Source organism: Tiliqua scincoides, chromosome 11 (assembly GCF_035046505.1).
Source record: "Tiliqua scincoides isolate rTilSci1 chromosome 11, rTilSci1.hap2, whole genome shotgun sequence".
In the NCBI taxonomy this organism is placed as follows: domain Eukaryota; kingdom Metazoa; phylum Chordata; class Lepidosauria; order Squamata; family Scincidae; genus Tiliqua; species Tiliqua scincoides.
In genome coordinates, this window is record NC_089831.1 from 6301176 (window position 1) to 6320801 (window position 19626).

The 19626-nt window shown below is 47.9% G+C and overlaps 1 pseudogene; it reads left to right on the plus strand.

The window, feature by feature from the left end:
• The first annotated feature begins 389 nt into the window (after positions 1 to 389).
• LOC136662865 (5S ribosomal RNA) lies at positions 390 to 509 on the plus strand (annotated as a pseudogene).
• The last annotated feature ends 19117 nt before the right edge of the window (positions 510 to 19626 follow it).

Consider the following 19626-nt stretch of genomic DNA (forward strand, 5'->3'; position numbering starts at 1 on the left):
CAGCGCTACACCAGCAGTCTCTGGGACTCCTGAGACTCTGTGTCAGCAGGGCTCCTGGAGACTCCATTTAGGCCCTTGAGGACTCCCAATCCAGCCCCCTGAGAGCCCCCAGTCTCCAATGAGCTCTAGCCCTCTGGAGACTTGCTGGAGCCTGTGCCGGCCCTACGCAACTGCGCTCAGCATGAGGGCCGACTGTTTGACCTCCCCCGTGAGCTGTGGGATGAGGGCTCCCTCCACTGCTTGCTGTTTCACATCTGTGGTGCAGCAGTGGCAGCAAAGGAAAGGCCGGCCTTGCTTTGTGCAAGGGCTTTTCTAGGCCATGAGTTATTGCAAGACCTTCATTCATTCATATACGTTCCATCTCTAATATATTCATTTATGTAAATGTATTCAGCAGCAACTGTTACCCTGCACGTGCCCGATCTCATCTGATCTCAGAAGCTAAGCAGGGTCAGGCCTGGTTAGTACTTGGATGGGAGACCGCTTGGGAATACAAGGTGCTGTAAGCTTATACCATAGTCTTTCGAGACTGAAGGTTGCCAACCAACCAACCAAATTTATTCAAATTTGGAATGTAAATTAACTCCTCCCTCCCCCCCCCCGGCTCCCCGACACAGTGTCAGAGAGATGATGTGGCTCTCCTTCCAAAATGTTTGGACACCCCTGATCTACTGCATGAAAACTAGCATCCACATTTTGAATCAAACATCGTTTTGCATATATCATAATTCATAGAAATTACGATCCAATGCCCGTATGAAATTTTGATCCAGTGGAGAAGGGGAGGGCCCCCAAGAAACTTGGTAACCCCTGATAAAATTCCACTCAGAAGCCGTGCCAACCTAGGACAACAGTTCTCTCATCAGGTGGCTCTGTCCATGCCGAAGTAAGGCATCCGCCTTCAAGGGGCCGCAGACCTCCTTGTGGTCTTGGAGGTCATGTCTCCAGACAAAACTGTCCCTCTGGAAAAAGCTACTGCAGGCAACCAGGCCTCTGGCTTTCTTCTGCATTTGGAAAGAAACAATTGTTAGAAGATTCCTTTTGTTTAAAGAGCCTTTGCATATCCTAATTCATTTAAATACACGCAAATGCAAATATTCAGAGTCCGAGCTGGAAGCAAAAAAGAAAAAATCCCAGCAGGGTGCAGAAAAAAATTGGCCAGGTTTGTTTAAAAGCAGCCAGGTGGCCACCACAGAGGAACAGCATCTTCCTCCCCCCTCCCACACCCTCCACATACCCTTACCTACCAGGTTTCCCTCTCCACTTGCTCTGTGCTGTCATCCTTGGAGCTGTGCCATGCACTGCAAGCTAGACAGGGAGGGCATGCAACATGTATTTCGACTGGAATGGAATCATACAGCGCAGTCCTATATGGTGCATGCATGTGCCGTGTTCAGCGGGACGTGCTCCCAGGTGAGCGCGCACAGAATTGCAGCTTTAATTAACGTGCCGCCAACTGGCAGATCACGAGCTATGTGCATATCAGTGACACAGGGCTGGAGCCAGCCTAAGATCTCTCACACCCTGCCCTTCTTCATTGGGAAGGGGCCCAAAAGAAACATGGTATCCCCTGATAAAATTTCTCTTAGAGGCCATGGCTGCATGTGGTCAGGCCAGTTCTAATTTTTGTCTTAGTAGTCCAAGGGCTCCTAAAGGTTGGGAAGCAGCTGCCCTAGAGAGTGCCCAGCTGCCAGGTTTCCTAAGGTTCAAGCCCTGAGACTCGGTGGGTAGAGCCCAGGAGTTCAAGATGGCGCTGGAGAGTTGGGGCCAAATGTGGCGGCACTTGGTGGGAGAGTCTGCTGCCAAAGGCTGGGCTTTAAAAAGAGGCTGGTTGGCCTCCTCATGCCTAGAATCACTAGTGTCAGTCTGTGTGCCGCAACGTGTCGCAAAGAGAAAAACAGCCAACTTTCGAGTCACTCTCACCTCTGCTGGCCCAAGGAGTGCTTCAGAAGTGGAAATGTCCGGCACGCTAAGCTTCTTTCTCCTCCTCCACTCCCATCCTTTGGGAGCACTACTCCTCTTCCCTGGCACATGCAGCAGGGGTGTTGCTCCTTTGCTCTGTGCTTCCTTCGCTCTCAAGGTCCCCCGAACACAGCTTGCTTTGAGTCAGACAATCCTCCCGGAAGGGGACTGCGTGCTTCAGTGGCACTAGGGGGAAAGCACGAGCCGGAGACTTGCATTGCGTTTAATTAGCCTGTCTCCAAAACGGTCTCTTGGCAGCTTTGTGTTGATTGAGAGGGCCTTTATTAATGTTTCCCATTAGTTCAAAACCTCCATTTGCTTTGCAGTGGTGCCTTTAAATGCTTCACTGAGGAAAGCCTTAGGAAATCTAAGGAAGGCTGGCATCCCTTTTAACTCTCGACTTCACAGAGAAGGGCTGGGCCCTCAGGGAGCTGCTGTGACTTGTCTTTCTCCAAGGAGTCCCAAGAGCCCCGAACAAGTAAACAAAACATCTTCCTTTGATTAAAACCATAAGTCATTCTCAGGGTTCATTCTTGCTCGGGGTGGTACTCTGCAGAACATTGGTGCGTTCTGCTCGCCTGCTCTGGTAAGCTGCAGCAAGAATGGGACGCTTGGATCAGAAACAGAATGGCCAGAATCACACTGATGGTGCAGTCTCATTTGTGAAAGGTGGGGACCTGCTTTTTACAGCAGCTATTTTCAACCAGGGTGCCGTGGCACATTGATGTGCTGCCAAAGGTCTGCAGGTGCACTGCTGGAGTTTGAAGCTCAGCAGTTGAACATCACTAAAAGAACCCTTCTGGGTTCTGTGGCTCTGTTTCTAGGGCCACAGTCTATAGCAGGGGTGCCCAAACCCCGGCCCGGGGGCCACTTGCGGCCCTCAAGGCCTCTCAATGCGGCCCTCAGGGAGCCCCCAGTCTCCAATGAGCCTCTGGCCCTCTGGAGATTTGTTAAAGCCCGCACTGGCCCAACGCAACTTCTCTCAGCGTGAAGGCGACTGTTTGACCTCTCATGTGAGCTGTGTGATGAGAGCTCCCTCCACTGCTTGCTCTTTCACATCTGTGATGCAGCAGTGGCAGCAAAGGAAAGGCCAGCCTTGCTTTGTGCAAGGCCTTTTATAGGCCTTGAGCTATTGCAAGACCTTCATTCATTCATATAACTTCATCTTTCATATATTCATTTATGTAAACTTATGTAAATTTATTCAAATTTTAAATGTAAATTAATTCTTTTTTTCCTCGGCCCCCAACACAGTATCAGAGAGCTGATGTGGCCCTCCTGCCAAAAACTTTGGACACCCCTGGTCTATAGCAACAAATTGTCTGTCCCTCTTCCTCCATGGCTACTACAGACAGTGGCCCTAAAAACAGAGCAGGAGAACCTGGAAGACTAGCAAACCTTCCAGACTTTCTGCTAGTACAAGTGGCCAAGATGGTGAACTACATTAAATCAGAGTGCCCCAGCCGTGAAGTCCGTTTACTTTAATCGGCAGGTTGGTAAACTGGTGGAAGGTACCTTGTGCTCTCCTGCCACTTACCGGTGCCAATGGGTGTTCATTATGCACTGATGTGCTGAGCCAGCCATTTGCCACTTGCAGTGGCCAGACCATGCGCTCCGGTGTATCGGTTTTTGCGGCAGCTGGAAAGTCCCTTACACTTGTTCCAGGATTGGGCCAAAACACATAAAACTCCCTCCCCCCAAAACACTGCCCCTATTAATTTCAGAGTATTTACATAGAAGGAAAAAGAAAACCGCTGTGAGGTCCAGTTATGGATTTACCATGTAAATTGTAGCTTGGCCAAGGCAGGCCCATCCATGAGGCCAACTGAGGTAGTTGCCTCAGGCAAGGGACATGCACCTCGGCCTCCCACGCCCCTGGATTTGAAAAGGAAAGGAGAAAAGGAAGGGAAGAGAAGAGGAGAGTGGTGGCCTAGATCAGGGGTGTCAAACTCATTTCATATCGAGGGCCGAACAGCGTTCATTATACCTGCTGAGGGCCGGAGGTGATGTCACTAGGCAGGAAGTGATGTCATTAAACAGGTCATAACCAAAAATAAGCACTTTTTATCACTTAAGAACTCATTAGCTGCAAATGACAGAAGAGAAAATATGCAAATCTCAATCACATTTCAAGATGTGGAAGAGCCCAATTTTCATATGGGCTCCCCTTTCAGAGCCTGAGGGCTGGATAAAAGGCTTCCATGGGCCATATCCGGCCCCCGGGCCTTATGTTTGACACCCTTGGCCTAGAAGATCTCCAATACATGCCTTCATCCTCTTCTGTTCCCCTCTTTCATGATCAAATCCAGGGAGTAGGAAGAGGAGGAGTGGAAGAGTAACTGATTATGAGGCCACATTTGGTGCCACTCCAGGCACCCAGAGGTCTTGGACCAAATCCTCTTCTCTTCACACTGAAAATAAATAATTCACTCTCACCTCCCTTCCTGTTCCTGGCAGGAGAAGCAGAGCACAGACTTAAACCTTGCATACAAAATACTGCCTTTCCTCCACTTCCCCCCCCCCCAGCAATTTACAGGGCCTTTGTGTAGCCTGATGCAGCACAATGTTCCCAAGGAGAATTCTCCCTCCATTGTTATGCAGAGAAGATCTCCAAAGCCTTTAAGAGCTACACTGAAGAAGTGGAACAAGAGGGAAGCCGGAGAAGGCAGGCACAGAAAGGCAGCTTGAGGAGTGCAAGAGACCAATCTGTCTTCATTGTTTGCCTTTCGCCAGCTTTGTGGCTCTTTTCACACACGATGCTTAAATGGCTTTTTTTTTATCCTTCCTGCCTCTGACATTCAGATGGGATGTCTACCTCTGCTGGAATGGATGCGCTGTCTTTGAAAAACATCTCTTTTCCAGTTTCTGCTACGCACTAACCATGTTCACAAGGAGCTTAAAGTTGCTTTGGGTCTGGGGTGCCCTCTGAACATAAGCAGAGCTTCGCTGGATCAGACCAAAGGCCCATCTAGCCCAGCTTTCTGTATCTTACAGTGCCCCCCCCCCCAGATGCCTCAGGGAGCACACAAGACAAGAGACCTGCATCCTGGTGTCCTCCCTTACATCTGGCATTCTGACATAGACCATTTCTAAAACCAGGAGGTTGCACTTACCCATCATGGCTTGTAACCTGTGATGGGATTTTCCTGCATAGAATTGTCCAATCCCTTTGAAAGGCAAACCTTTAGAAAGGCATCTAGGCCATAGGAACATCCCTGCTGGATCAGGCCATAGGTCCATTTAATCCAGCTTCCTGTATCTCACAGTGGCCCACGAGATGCCTCTTGGGAGCACACAACAAGAGACCTGCATCCTGGTGCCCTCCCTTGCATCATCTTGTGGCAAGGAATTCCACAGATTAATCACACACCGGAAGATTGAGGGCAGCAGCTTCAGGAGATGTCATTGGCCCAGCAGTAGCCTGGTTTGAATCACCCCTCCCAAGGCTACAGCTAGACCGTGACACCTCCCTACACTGCTGCCCTCAAACCTCTCTACTGGAAAAGGAAGTAACTGCAGATTGCAAAGCACATCTGATGCCCAAAGCAGCTTTGTAAGTTCCATGTGAATGGGTACTAGACATGGAGCGGGCAAACCAAAGAACCTCATAAACCAAGAAAGACAAACAAGGTTCCAATAGCAAAATATATACAAGGAAAGAGAGGCTTAAAGCAATTTTTTAAAGCCAGAACAGCATACGATAACAGAAAATGAGCTGGGATAAATGCATCCATCTATACTGAACTAGACTTGTTTTCTGTTCTAGCCAGGTTCCAGATTGACACCATATTCAGGTGTGATTTAGCTTTTCAGTCCAGCATCTTGTCCAGTTCTCTATCCTGATTCTCCCTTTGCTGACCTTCAACAGTCCTCTCTGCTGCTTCCTTTCCCAGCTGACTTGCCCTCTGGTTCAACCCAGAATATATGAACATTGAGCTTTCCTCCCAGATTTTGCCCAATCAGGTGGCCAGTTTGGGCAGCCTAATCCTATGCCAGCCTCTGCGCGTTGCGCCGGAACAGATTGCTGAAGTGCCTTTCTAAGGCCCCCAAGAGACCTTCTGAGGCTCAGGGAGGCGGCATACGGCACTTCCTTGACACCCCCTCAAGGCATGGTACCCGGGGGCAATGGACTGCTGGCCCCCTTAGCTATGCCACTATTGCGAGGCCACCCATTCTTTCTCCTAGTCTTATATCCTAGTGCACAGCAGATAGAGGTTAATCCATGCATGGGGGGAATCTGTGGCCTTGGTGCTCAGAAAGACCTTTGCATGTATTATATAATAGCAAGAACAAGAAATAGTGTGGTTATGTGATCCTTGAATTTGAGTCGCACTGCCATTCCGGTTTTATTAATACCCTCCCCCCCCCCCAGATTATTCCTATTTTATTAGGAACAGCCCTGATTTATGCTGCTTGATACTAACCAGGCCCAGGAGGATTGTGGGATGTTCCTTAGAAGAGAACAGCACATCGTTTCAATTTCAGGGAGCGTTAACTCTGACATGGGATCGTTTCATGGAAAAATGTACTAGGTATACACTCACTGAGCCCTTGGGCTGCCTGTTTTTCCACAGAAACCCGTCCCTTTCTCAAATCAAGCCCATGAGGACTGTCATCGGCCTGGTTTCCAAACACAAGACGAACATGCCCAGAGTTGGGTTTCTTTCTTTTTCAAAACTTTTGAAAAGAAAAAAAAAAAAGAAGGAAAGAAAAATTGCCATTTCATCGAAATAAGAGACGCAAAACCATTGAAAATTCTTTCCAGAAGGCCATGAATCAGAAGCTGCGGTTTCTGTGTTGCATGGCTGGCCAACAAGATGGCGACACTCCTGCCACCTAAAATCCAGGGCCTTTCTAAAACTGGCTCATTCCTTGTGCAACAACAAACATTTCCTTACTTTGAGGAGCCCTCCGTGAGTGCCACCCAACACGTCCCATTGGCACAGCTATGCCAGTGCTGGAAAGTTGGTTAGGATTTGGGCCCAAGTCTCTCAACCACACCAGCATGAATCTGGACATTGGCAGTATGCGATGTTACACAAGGTGGGCCTTGGGTCACCGTGAGTCAGTCATTCTCTCAGCCTATTATTTATATTTTCAGATTTTTATACCGTCCTTCCTCCAATGAGTTCATGAGTGGTGTACATGGTTCTTTCCCTCCTTTCTGTCCCCACAACAACCCTGTAAAGTAGGTGAGGCTGAGAGAAAGTGACTGGCCCAAGCAGTGATGTTGCTGGGGGCGTGTGGGCCGCACCGGGTGACACACGTGGCGGGAGGTGACACCACTACTGGCCAAAATTGTTAAAATTGTGGTGTTTAGAAATAAGACCATCATGTTATATATCATTCGATGTGTGATTTCATACAGAATGCAATGAAACAAACTACATTTTAATATCTCTATTCTATCAAAAGTTATAGCCAAAAAGCCAACAGGACAAAGAGATGGTGCATCACCATACCCACCACCTGGTCCATCATGGGGGTGACATGTTGGCCTCCCATACTGGGCGATGCAAACCCTAGTGATGCCACGGGGCCCAAGGTCACCCAAGAAGCTTCATGGCTGAGTGGGGATTTGAACCTGGATCTTCCAGGTCTTAAGTCCAACACTACAACCACTACATCATCCTGGCTCTCAGGTAGGCAACCCCACCTCACAGGGATGGGGGGTGATGACAAGATATGCACTACCCTGAGCTCCTTGGACCGCAGAGACTTTGCAAGAGGGAGACAGCCAAGTGGGATGTCAGTGCTGATTTTTTGCAAGCAGCCGGCTGGAAACAGTTTTAAATAAACACACAGGGTTGGTCTGCACATGCCTTGCCGTAACTGACCATCAAAAGTGTGGCCTTCTTTTTGGCCTGAGGATCTCAGGCCTCTTGCCATCAGCCTTGCAATGCAAACCACATTATTGGCTCGGGTTGTGCTCTCTCAGCAGGCAGCCAGCATCATGGGCACATGTCCCCAACCGTGGCCCTGCGTGCATCAAATGAAAAGGGTTGTCAGGCCACAACTGACGTGATCGATTTCAAGTTCCTGTTGCTCATTTCATCTGAGATTCACAGGGGCAAAACAATTGCATGGAAAGTGAAAGCTGAGATTAAAGAAAAAAATCAAATCCCAAATAAATACAAAAGGCGTCTCAGAACATCATCCCAGGCATAATGACTCAGAAGAAAGTTCACCTTATCTCCACCGTGTGGAGATAAGTTCTCCTTATTCTCCACTTCTCAGGAGAAGTTCTCCTGAGGCCCTTCATCCAATGACATGAAGGAAACAGGCTTACACTCCCCTCCCTGGGGAGAGGCCATAATCCAGTCTCACTTTCTCCCATCCTTCCATCTGTTGCTACCTCTCTGCATCCATGCAGGCAAGGCAGAGTGTCATTTATGCCCCTAGACCAGGAATGCCCACACCCTGGCCCTGGGGCCACTTGCAGCCCTTGAGGACTCCCAATCTGGCCCACAGGGAGCCCCCAGTCTCTAATGAGCCTCTGGCCCTCCAGAGACTTGCTGGAGCCCATGCTGGCCCAACGCAACCGCTCTCAGCGTGATGACCAACTGTTCGACCTCTCGCATGAGCTGTGGGACGAGGGCTCCCTCCACTGCTTGCTGTTTTACGTCTGTGATGCAGCAGCGACAGCAAAGGAAAAGCCAGCCTTGCTTTGTGCAAGGCCTTTTATAGGTCTTATTGCAAGACCTTCGTTCATTCAGATAAGTTCCATCTCTAATATATTCATTTATGTAAATTTATTCACATTTCAAATGTAAATTAATTCTTTTTTCCCCCGGCCCCACAGTGTCAGAGAGATGATGTAGCCCTCCTGCCATAAAGTTTGGACACCCCTGCCCTAGACAAATGTCTCAGTTTGCCTCCTGCTGAGCCGGACACTTCTACTCAGCCCAAGTCCTATGAAAAAGGTTTTGAAATGTCCTGCGAATGACATGAACATTCTTGTTGCAGGAGAAGACTTGGCACTGCACGTCCCACCTCCTGACCTTCTCTTCGACTACCCTGCAGATGGGAATGAGATGAGGGGATGAGTCCCTTAAGTCAGGTGCATCTGGGGATGTGCCTGCAGGTTAGCCGTTAAACACAGTCAGGGCAGCTAAATTTAGCAGCATCTGACTTCTGTCTGTGCCGCTGATGTCAAGCATCCCCGTTTCCATGTAGCCAGTCCTATTGGCTGCCTCCCTGAACCAGACAGCCTTTGCATCCCCGTGCACTACTTTCACGTTAATTTGGAAACCGTGTGGGTGGGTCGGTGGGAGGCGGCAGGGGAGAGATCTGTATACGCCAAGGCCGTATCATGCCAACCTTTGACTTGGCTCAGCGAAAGCACAGAGAACAAATTCAATGCACTGTTGGGAAGCAAAATGCTCTGTGAATCATCGAGGAGATTTCCTGGCCCCAAAAGGACGTCCTTTTTTTTTATTTTTTATTTTTTATTTTTTTTGCGTTCCTGAACTGAAGAGCTTAAAGCAGACTCCTCTTTGCCCAGTCAAGTCTTCCAAGTCTTCTGGCCTAAGCTGAAAAGCAGAGTCCATAAGAGCAGAGCCGGGAACATGGAGCCCTCCCAGAGCCAAAGTTCTGTTCTGTGAGCGAGCACCTTGGACACAGTTAAAGGAGAATCTTGCATACAATATAACTTTTCCTTCCTGCTAAGGATCTTGCAAAAGAATCACGTCATTCCTGCTCCAGAGAAGAGGCCCTAATACTTCCTCCTACCCAGTAAAAAGTTGACCTTGTGCCATCTATCTCCAAGAGGAATCTTATTAGGGGTATACATTTTCTTTTGGGCACCTTCCCGGGGATGGGCACTCAAGTGGTGACAACTCAACTCGTGAAAATGCAACTTTTCCGGGACTCGTGTCAACTCAAGTCACAGATGTCACTGCCTCAACACGACTCATGACTCAAGGACAGTGACTCGGAAACGAGTCATGACTCGAATGGACTTAGAGTGATGATTTGCTTTTTGTGTGTGCTTGAGTACTTTTGTGGCTTCCGTGTTGCCTCCTGATGCTGAGACTGAGTGAGGAACACTTATGTATGAACAGACCCAGAGAGATTCTCTGCTCCAAACACTGTTGGATGCTCAACAAACAGAGCTGTTTCTGGGTGTTCAGCCTTTGCCACTACTACTGCAAAATTACAATTAGACACTTTTCCTGTGAAACCCTACAGGAAAAAGTGAAACCCTACAGGAACTTTCCCCTTCATGACCTGTGTGATCCATTCCTTCCACCTGACCCTGTAATTAAATCACCGTTTGAGGTGCCCAGATGACATCACGCTCCGTTGTCATGGGGCAGCGCACAGATCTCCTAGCAAAGAGGCAGCCAGGAAGTTTCAAAGTGCGCCCAGCTGTCTAATTGTTTAACACAAGACAGGGCAAGAGCAAATAGATGATAACGGAGTCTTCCGCTTGGAAGACTTCAGCCATCTGTGCTTGGGGAGGTGACACTTCTAATGAAGCAGGAAATGAGTTTTGAAAAGGCTGCAATGAGCAGGATTGGAGCGCAAGAAGGTGCATGAGCAAGGGCAAGCTTCATGCTAGATGCATAGAGAGGTGACAGAATCTTGTTCAGGCTGTAGGTGGGGAATTCAAGGAATTGTCTTCTCCCCTATAAACAAGTTCATTCACTGAGGTTAGCTGAGGGCAGGGCCCATCCATGAGGCCAACTGAGAAGGTTGCCTGAGGCACCAGTTTGGTTGGGAGCACCCATCTCTCTCTGTCTACTAACTTCCAGTGCTGCTCCTTCTCCTTCAGGTCTCTGGACTGGAAAAAGAGGGGATGACAAATTATGGAGGGGATGGGAGTGTGGAGCTAGAATATTTGATGGTAGGAAGAGCAGAGTCTGATGCAACACTGGAAAAGGGATGACTACATTGCGCATGGGGGCAGGGCCATGAGAGGGGTGCAGGGGGTAAGTGAAACCTGGGCCCAGGATAAAATAGGGGACCCAGAAACCAAAGGAGGGGGCTGGGAAATTCCCTGGGATCTTACATTTTCCAATCTCACCTGAACTCGCAGCCCAGCTCGACCTGGCTTCCCGCAAGGCATGCTGGGGGGGTGCTACTGTGGGCCAAACAGCACTGACTGCTGCCACAAGCCCTATGCACCAGCCTGAGGAATGCAAACATGACACTCCTTAAAACAGTGTCAAATCTAGGAGGAAATTGGCCTGCTGTGGTAGCTCTTTGGCTTGTGGATCCGCTTACCACGAAAGAGTATAGAGGAGCTCAGGTGCACAGCTGCGGGGCTACAGCTGCTGCAGAAGTCCATTTTGGAAATTTACCGGGATCTTAGCTGACCCCATGGAGAGCAAAAGATGCAGGCCAAGTTGACCAAGAGACCAGGTCTATGACAAGGAATTGGAGGGTGGCCCAATTCTTATAGACCTCCATCCAAATGCCTTCTGACAAGGCTAAAAACATTTCCATCTCACTTTCCCATCTTAGTCTTTGTTTTGCTTCTGGGATGATTTATTTGCCTCTGCTGTTTGTACCTTCTGTATTGTATTGAATTCGATTGCTATAGCACCGTGGTTCTCACACATTTAGCACCAGGACCCACTTTTTAGAATGAAAATCCGTCAGGACCCACCAGAAGTGATGTCATGACCAGAAGTGACATCATCAGGCAGGAAAATTTTTAACAATACTAGGCTGCAATCCAACCCACACTTACGCAGGAGTAAGTCCTATTGACTATCATTGTTAAAAGCATACACACAGTAGGCTATTAAAAGTACAGAGCTGTAACATCACCCCAAATGCAGTCTCATGAGACTGCATTTGGGGTGATGTTACAGCTCTGTACTTTTAACAGCCTAGTATGTGTATGCTTTTAACAATGATAAATGTAGCGTCACATGGTACACATGTAGATAAATGATACATGGTAGCGTCAAGACTAATATATTAAAAATAAAATATTGAAATGAATGGGAACCCACCTGAAATTGGCTCGTGACCCACCTAGTGGGTCCTGACCCACAGTTTGAAAACACTGGTGTGCAAGATAGCTGTTAATTGCCCTGCAAACAGCTAAACTGTTGCAGTCTGCAAGCTTGTGTAAACATAGGGAGAGGAATATTTGTGTCTTTTATTTTTCTAGTGTGTTTTTTTCCAAGTCAAGGTTGGGTCACATAACTAAGCCCCTCAAGCCTCCAGGCGATTCATTAGGGCTACCTCATTACTGAGAAATGGACCAAGATTTTTGCAAATGAATGAATGAAATATTTCTTTCTAGATCACTGTTTTAAAAAGTCTCGTAAAACTAGATGGGTCCCGGCAGAGTGTCATTTTAAAAAGTGGGTCCCAGTGCTAAAAAGTTTGAGAACCACTGAACTAAGCATTCTGTGCTAACAATCAGAAATGCCTCTTTTTCCCCAAAAAGCAGCCAGGGGAGGGGATGTGGGTACTGAATGGAACCACTGCCTGTGGGAAAAGAGAGTTTAATTCTTTTCTCTTGTGCTGTTTTTCTGCCAAAAATCCCCCCCCCCTCCCATGAAGATGCTATTTGCCTTTCTTCCTCCTGGCTGCTGTCCCATGAGCGCAAAGAAGGGCAGACTTCAGTCTGTGGTTTTCTTGTCTTGGCCACTTCCGAACTGAAATTTATCTGTTTATTTATTTTAATTTTTTTGGCTTTATAGATCCAGTTTCATTCCAAGCTTTCTATCCCTCCTCATCCCTGCCCTCCAAAAGCTAGTTTAAAAAAAAAATTATATCACTTTAGGAAGAAGCACCAGCTTGGGCAGGGAGAGGGGAAATCAAAAATGTGGTGGCGTCGTTGGGGTTCTCTCTCTTCTTATCGTGGTGGGTTTCCAACTCGACCCTTGGCTCCGGGCTCTTTTTCCACAAGAGCGTGGACTGCTTCTGTTTTGAAGGAAAGCAGAAACTTTTCAGGACCAACTTGTGGCCACAACGATTCTGAGTGAAATTTATAACCTGAAAATAAAAGGAAGAAAAAGAAAGGAGACTGACAGCCCAATCCTATGCATGTAATACTCAGAAGTAAGTCCCATTATGGTCAATGGTCAGTGTGGTTAGGATTGCTACCTATGTGGCCCATCTCAAAAAGAGGACTTGGGCTTGACAATTTTCAACAGGATGAAAACAGGGGCTGGCGATTGCTGCCAATATTTCAAGTCATTACAAGCTGAAAAGTTTCAGAAGAGTTTGGAAAAGTTTCCTTAAGCCATTTCTGCCCAACGTTGCAAACGTGCAACAGGGATCAAATGTAGGCTGGGCAAAAATGGGTTTAAAGGAAAAGCAAAGAAAGCTGCTTTCCAACCCAACCCCCCACCCCCCACCGAAGGCCAAGTTTGGGATGCAACACTTGCATGTTGGCCATCTATCCATTCACTGATTTGCCCCCACCCCCAAAAGCCAGGGTTCCAAACTGTGTGGACAAGCCCTTCCAGGACCTGAAGAGTTGGTCCATCCAATTAGCTGTGTCAGTTGCCTTAGGCAACTACACATTTGATCCCTGTGTGGATTGAGGGGCTGTCCCCTTCCATTTACCTGCTGCCTTCAACTGCTCCTTCTCTTCTTACTCTCTGGGTTCAGAAAGAAAGAGACAAAACTGTGGAGGAGCAAGCTAGAGAGTCTCAGAAAGAGTAGAGAGGAGGAGTAACAGCGGAGGTGGGGTTACACAGTATTTGGGGTACCACCTCATGCACGAGGAGGTCTAGAGTTAACCCTGGGATACAAGTTTTCTTGTGCGGAGAGTTAGAACAGACAAAAGAAAACATTTCTTAGTTTATGGAACTCCTTGCTACAGGATGTGGTGATGGTGCCTGTCCTAGATGCCTTTCAAAGGGGATTGGACAGATTTCTGCAGGAAAAGTCCATCACAGATTACGAGCCTTGATGGGCATGTGCTACCTCCTGGTTTTAGAAGTAGGCTGTCTCAGAATCCCAGATGCAAGGGAGGGCACCAAGATGCAAGTCTCATGTTGTCTTGTGTGCTCCTGGAGGCATCTGGTGGGCCACTGTGAGATACTGGAAGCTGGATTTGATGGGCCTTTGGCCTGATCCAGCAGGGCTCTTCTTATGCTCTTATCTCTCAATCAATGTTCTTTTATAAAAGACTGGATTATAAGTCTCCAAACCTGTGAAGTTTATAACAAGCGTTCTTAAGAATGGTTAATTTAACTAACTCCACAACTTCCAAGACATTCACTAACCCTTCATTGTTTGTACACGTGTAAGTTCTCTTTCCAATATTTTCCATAAACTAGCCTGCCTGTGTCTTGTTTGCAAACCAAGATCTAAAGGCCTCCGGATGATAACGGTCATGTGGGGGAAACAACCTGGAGGTGGCAGGGGGTGGGGGGAGGGTTGTGTTTTGCAGCACAAAAGTGCTGAGTGAGTGGTTAAGCCTGCATGCTTCCCTCTAGGTCAGCAATTTTCAACCTTTTTCATCCCATGGCACACTGAGAAGGCACTAAAATAGTCAAGGCACACCATCAGTTTTTTGACCACTGACACCTCACTGATGTCAAGGGCTTGCATCCCCCAATGGCCCTACTAATAAGTGACCCTCTCCCAAACTCTTGTGGCACACCTGTGGACCGTTCCCGGCACACCAGTGTGTGCCGCGGCATACTGGTTGAAAACCGCGGCTCTAGGATGTGAATGGTCCAATGTCCAGAGAGGTTAACAGTCCAATCCTAATGAAAGGGAGCACCCACAGAATGTATAGGGATGTAAAAAATAGAAACAGCCCACACAGAACTCATTTTTTCCCCCACCAGCGCGCAGAATCTTTGCGCAGAAGCAGAATCAATTACGCAAGATGGTTAACATTCCAAATGAATGACACAATAGAAGAGAAGCCGTGCAGGTATGCACAGATCGCATTTATTGTTGTTGTTGAATGACCAAGGAAGGTGGTTTAAAAGTACCAGTTGATGATGATGATGATGATGATGCACAAACGAACAGATGTTGGTGGCTGGATGTGGTCTGTTGAATATTGGGGTCTTTCCCAGGGACCTGGGATATTCACAGCTATCCTCATAATATCTGTACTGTTCCAAGTAAGGCTGCTTTCTGCTTATTATTAAGCGGAATTATTAATAATTATTAATCATTATTACATTTGTATTTATATAGTGCCACCCGTGTGCAACTACCGTGTATGTAGGTTTCAAATTTCTGCTTTCTTTCCCGCTTCACCCCAATATCCCCCATTGCCAAGAGCTCCGAAGTGATGAAAAACATTTCTGAAATTTTCCTTCCCTCTGGATCAGACAATATTAACATTTGGGAGAACCAGTGATACTATTAAGGAATGCTATTAAAACAGCAACATACCATACTATACCATAATATGGTATACAGGGTGAACCAAAAGTCGGTGGACAGTAAATGATAACATTTATTTTGAGATTACATATACAGTTATAGTTACTAATACAATTAAATATAATTTAATATAACGCAAACGCCATAGTTATAATGAACACCATCGTTATAGTATAACCCTAACACAAACCCTATTACACCTACTTTTGGTTCACCCTGTATATATTACTATACCATGTTACCCTGCGCATGCTGGATCTTGTCTGATCTTGGAAGCTAAGCAGGGTCAGGCCTGGTTAGTACTTGGATGGGAGACCGCCTGGGAATACTGGGTGCTGTAGGCTTAAACCATAGTCTTTCGAGACTGAAGGTTGCCAACCATTAGATTATATATCTGCAGGAGTGTTTCTTCTCCCTCTCCCCCTCCCCTTTCTGACTATCGATGATGATCAAGGCCTGGAGGCCAGCGACACCCCTGCTGGCAAAGACAACAGCTGCAGTACCCGGAAAGGAAGGCATCTGCTGCTGGTGGGGTGTCAAATCCACAACGCCTTTGCAGATGCAATGCAGGCATCTTTTGTCGAGTTCCCGGCCTGCTAAATATTTAGCAGTCCCATTTTGCATTTTGTGTTCAAAGATGAATGCTCCTCCCCACAGCCTGTTAATTTCTAGGAGGGAGGGAGCCTGGGAGGAGGACTGTGTGACTTTCCAAGAGCTGCACTACCTGTAGTCCCTAGTGAGCATCCCAGTAGAGAAAATGGTGCAGGGGTTCAGGAGTCAAACTTAGACCTGGAAGATCCGGGTTCAAATCCCCACTCAGCCGTGAAGCCTCCTTGGTGACCTTGGGCCATTCACTATTTCTCAGTCTCTCCGACCTCACAGGGTTGTTGGGAGAAAAGGAGAGGGAGGAACTATGTACACCACGCTGAGCTCCTGTAATGGAAGATCAGAAGATCATCAGGTGGATGCTGTGGTGTTGACAGCGATTCCCATGTTTTGACAGCTGGCTGACAGCTCTGGGAAGGGCAGGGCTGGCTTCACAGCTGTAATCAATCAAGGCCAATGGAGACCTAGATGGATGCCTGAGCTTCATTTGACCTTGATGGGACTTTGAATGAGCTAAGGAGGTAGCTCACAGCTGAGCTGCATTTGCACTTAATGGGGCACAAAGGATAAAAGGCAGCTTCAGAAGGACCAAAAGCTATCCTGACCCAGAGGGAGACGATACCTGACCCAGAGGAGACCTGACCTGACCTGACCGGACTTTGACCTTGGACTGTGACCAGGCATATTGACTTTGGACTATGATTTGGCAATCTGCATTTATTGGACTGGGACTTTACTCTGATGCATGCTTACTACCCTGGTGAGTTAGCAAAGGGAAACTAACCAGCTTTAAGCAGGCATGATACCTAGTGGGGAGGAGCTGTGACACAACAGCTTCTTGGAGGAAGGGAAGTATAAATAAATGAGGGATATCCATTCCCAGAAATGGATATCCATTCTCTCTACTCACACTGACATTGGAGCAAGGCCCATTGAACTCAGTGGGGCTTGCTTGTATGTAAATGCACGCATGGGTCATAGGCTGTTTCTTTCTACCAAGCCCAACTAGGGTGGCAAACCCTCCAGGATTGGCCTGGAGTTTCCAGAAATCCTCATCCGTCTCCAGGGGACAGTTGAAAACCATCATGGAGATTTTAACAGGGTCTCTAGGAATTTCCAACATTACATAATGTCGGGGGGGGGGAAATGTCTGTAAATGGCTTTAGTCAGAGATGGCAGCCAATGGTTTCATTGGGTCATCTAGGCCAATATTACCTAGTCTGATTGGTGTCATCTCTCAGGAATTTAGACAGGCGTCTTTCTCGCTTAACTTTATCCAGAGTTGTCAGGGATTGAGCCCAGGGCTTTCTGTTTGCAAAGGATTGGGCTACATGAGTTCTGTGGTTTGCTGTGGTAAAGCTAGTTTCAAATTCAACCTAGGTCTGCTACAGGAGGACATCCATCATGGGGGTGGCACAGTGAGTTCTTGCACCAGGTGATGCAAACCCTAGTGACACATTTGCCAACTAGTCCAGCAGCCTGTTTCACATCATGGCTAACCAGATTCTTCTGGGAGCCCCTCAAGGAGAACATGCAGGCACCTGTTTGTCCCCAGCTACACTGGTATGGTCAACTTCATTACTGGCACTCATTCACTGGGGTCTCACCTGAGACAGTTGGCGGGGCTTTGGCTCTTTGCTCACTGAAGTATGCCATCTCCATCATCGGCAGCAAAGACAGATTCCCAGCTGGGCCAAGGGAGGGGAAATTGAGTTGTAATGCCTGTGATGCATTCTCTCCCCCATTAGGCCCCGGGAAAGGAAATTGGATGACTTCAGTTAAGGGATGGCAGCTCAAGGTGAGGACTCCCAGCTGTTGCTCAGGGCCTTGGCAAACCTTGGACACGTAAAAAGTTTTTGGAGCAGTAAGTACACTTAAGCCCTGTGGTTAGGAAAGAGAAGGGAAACCACTGGCCCTAATGACAATAGAACCTTTGAGAAGTTTTGGCAGCGGAACAAGACAGTGGCCTGCTCTTCACTTGGCGTCGTCCTGGTTGTGGTGTTACCTAACTGGCTTGACCACTTTTTTGCCCTTCTCTGTGTGGTTTTGGTTGCGGGTATATATTTTTTTTTCCTCCTCGTGATCAGCCTTAATTCAAAGCAATGGGCAGTTTTAAATCACCATGTTTAATTGCATTGACAAACATACAAAATGGGCATATCCCCTTCTTGGAGAGAAAGATCAACAGGGAAACCCCAGCAAAGAAGCACAGAGACTTCAAAGGCACTTGGATGAATGGGGGAGGCACACAGTGATGCTCACGGAAGGAGATTTTGGGGGGGAAGGGACGACAGACAGACGGACGCACACGTTACCCTAAATGCATGATGTGGTATGGTGACTTTGGGTTAAAAAAAAATTGAGGAGATGAAAGGGGGTGGAACACACACACACACACACACACACACACACACACACACACACACACCATGTAAGCTATTCCAAGATTAAAAAAACTTTCATTGGCTTGCCAACATTCTCGCACCCTTTCCCCACTCTTTTCTCCTCCACACTTCTCCTGTCCTGTCCTGTCCTTCCTTCTCAAATACAGAGTGGAAGAGTTGGGCAAGGATTGTTCCTGGGGAGAGGGGGTGTCAGCCGTTGGGTGGGTGTTGCAGCCTTAGTGGCTCCCTTGAAGCCAAAGCCCATTGTGCAAGTCTTGCATTCAAAGGCTGGAAGCAGAGTTGCTTCTGCTGTGCAGAAAGTTGAGTACTGATGTTGAGGCATTCCCAGATTTGTTCCCCCCCCCTCCGCCACCTTGCTGCCCCATGGTTATCATTCTGAACCATTCAAAGTGGGGGTTCTGGTGTTTTGTTCATGATGTGACACCAATGGATCGAACAGCACATTTGTTTCCAGTGCAAGAACTTTCAAAATCTGTGGGCGGAAGGCCCCGTCTGAGAAGAAGTATTCCCCGTTCTCCTTCTTACAGGACAGAATGCCTCTTCTAGCATGGGCCCTGCTGCCACAGACATGTGCACGATGCATAAGAACATAAGAAGAGCCCCGCTGGATCAGGCCATAGGCCCATCTAGTCCAGCTTCCTGTATCTCACAGTGGCCCACCAAATGCCCCAGGGAGCACACCAGATAACAAGAGACCTGCAAGGCCTCCTGGGAATTGTAGTTAAGAACATAAGAACAGCCCCACTGGATCAGGCCATAGGCCCATCTAGTCCAGCTTCCTGTATCTCACAGCGGCCCACCAAATGCCCCAGGGAGCACACCAGATAACAAGAGGCCTGCAAGGCTTCCTGGGAATTGTAGTTAAGAACATAAGAACAGCCCCACTGGATCCGGCCATAGGCCCATCTAGTCCAGCTTCCTGTATCTCACCGTGGCCCACCAAATGCCCCAGGGAGCACACCAGATAACAAGAGACCTGCAAGGCCTCCTGGGAATTGTAGTTAAGAACATAAGAACAGCCCCACTGGATCCGGCCATAGGCCCATCTAGTCCAGCTTCCTGTATCTCACAGCGGCCCACCAAATGCCCCAGGGAGCACACCAGATAACAAGAGGCCTGCAAGGCTTCCTGGGAATTGTAGTTAAGAACATAAGAACAGCCCCACTGGATCCGGCCATAGGCCCATCTAGTCCAGCTTCCTGTATCTCACCGTGGCCCACCAAATGCCCCAGGGAGCACACCAGACAACAAGAAGACCTGCAAGGCCTCCTGGGAATTGTAGTTAAGAACATAAGAACAGCCCCACTGGATCCGGCCATAGGCCCATCTA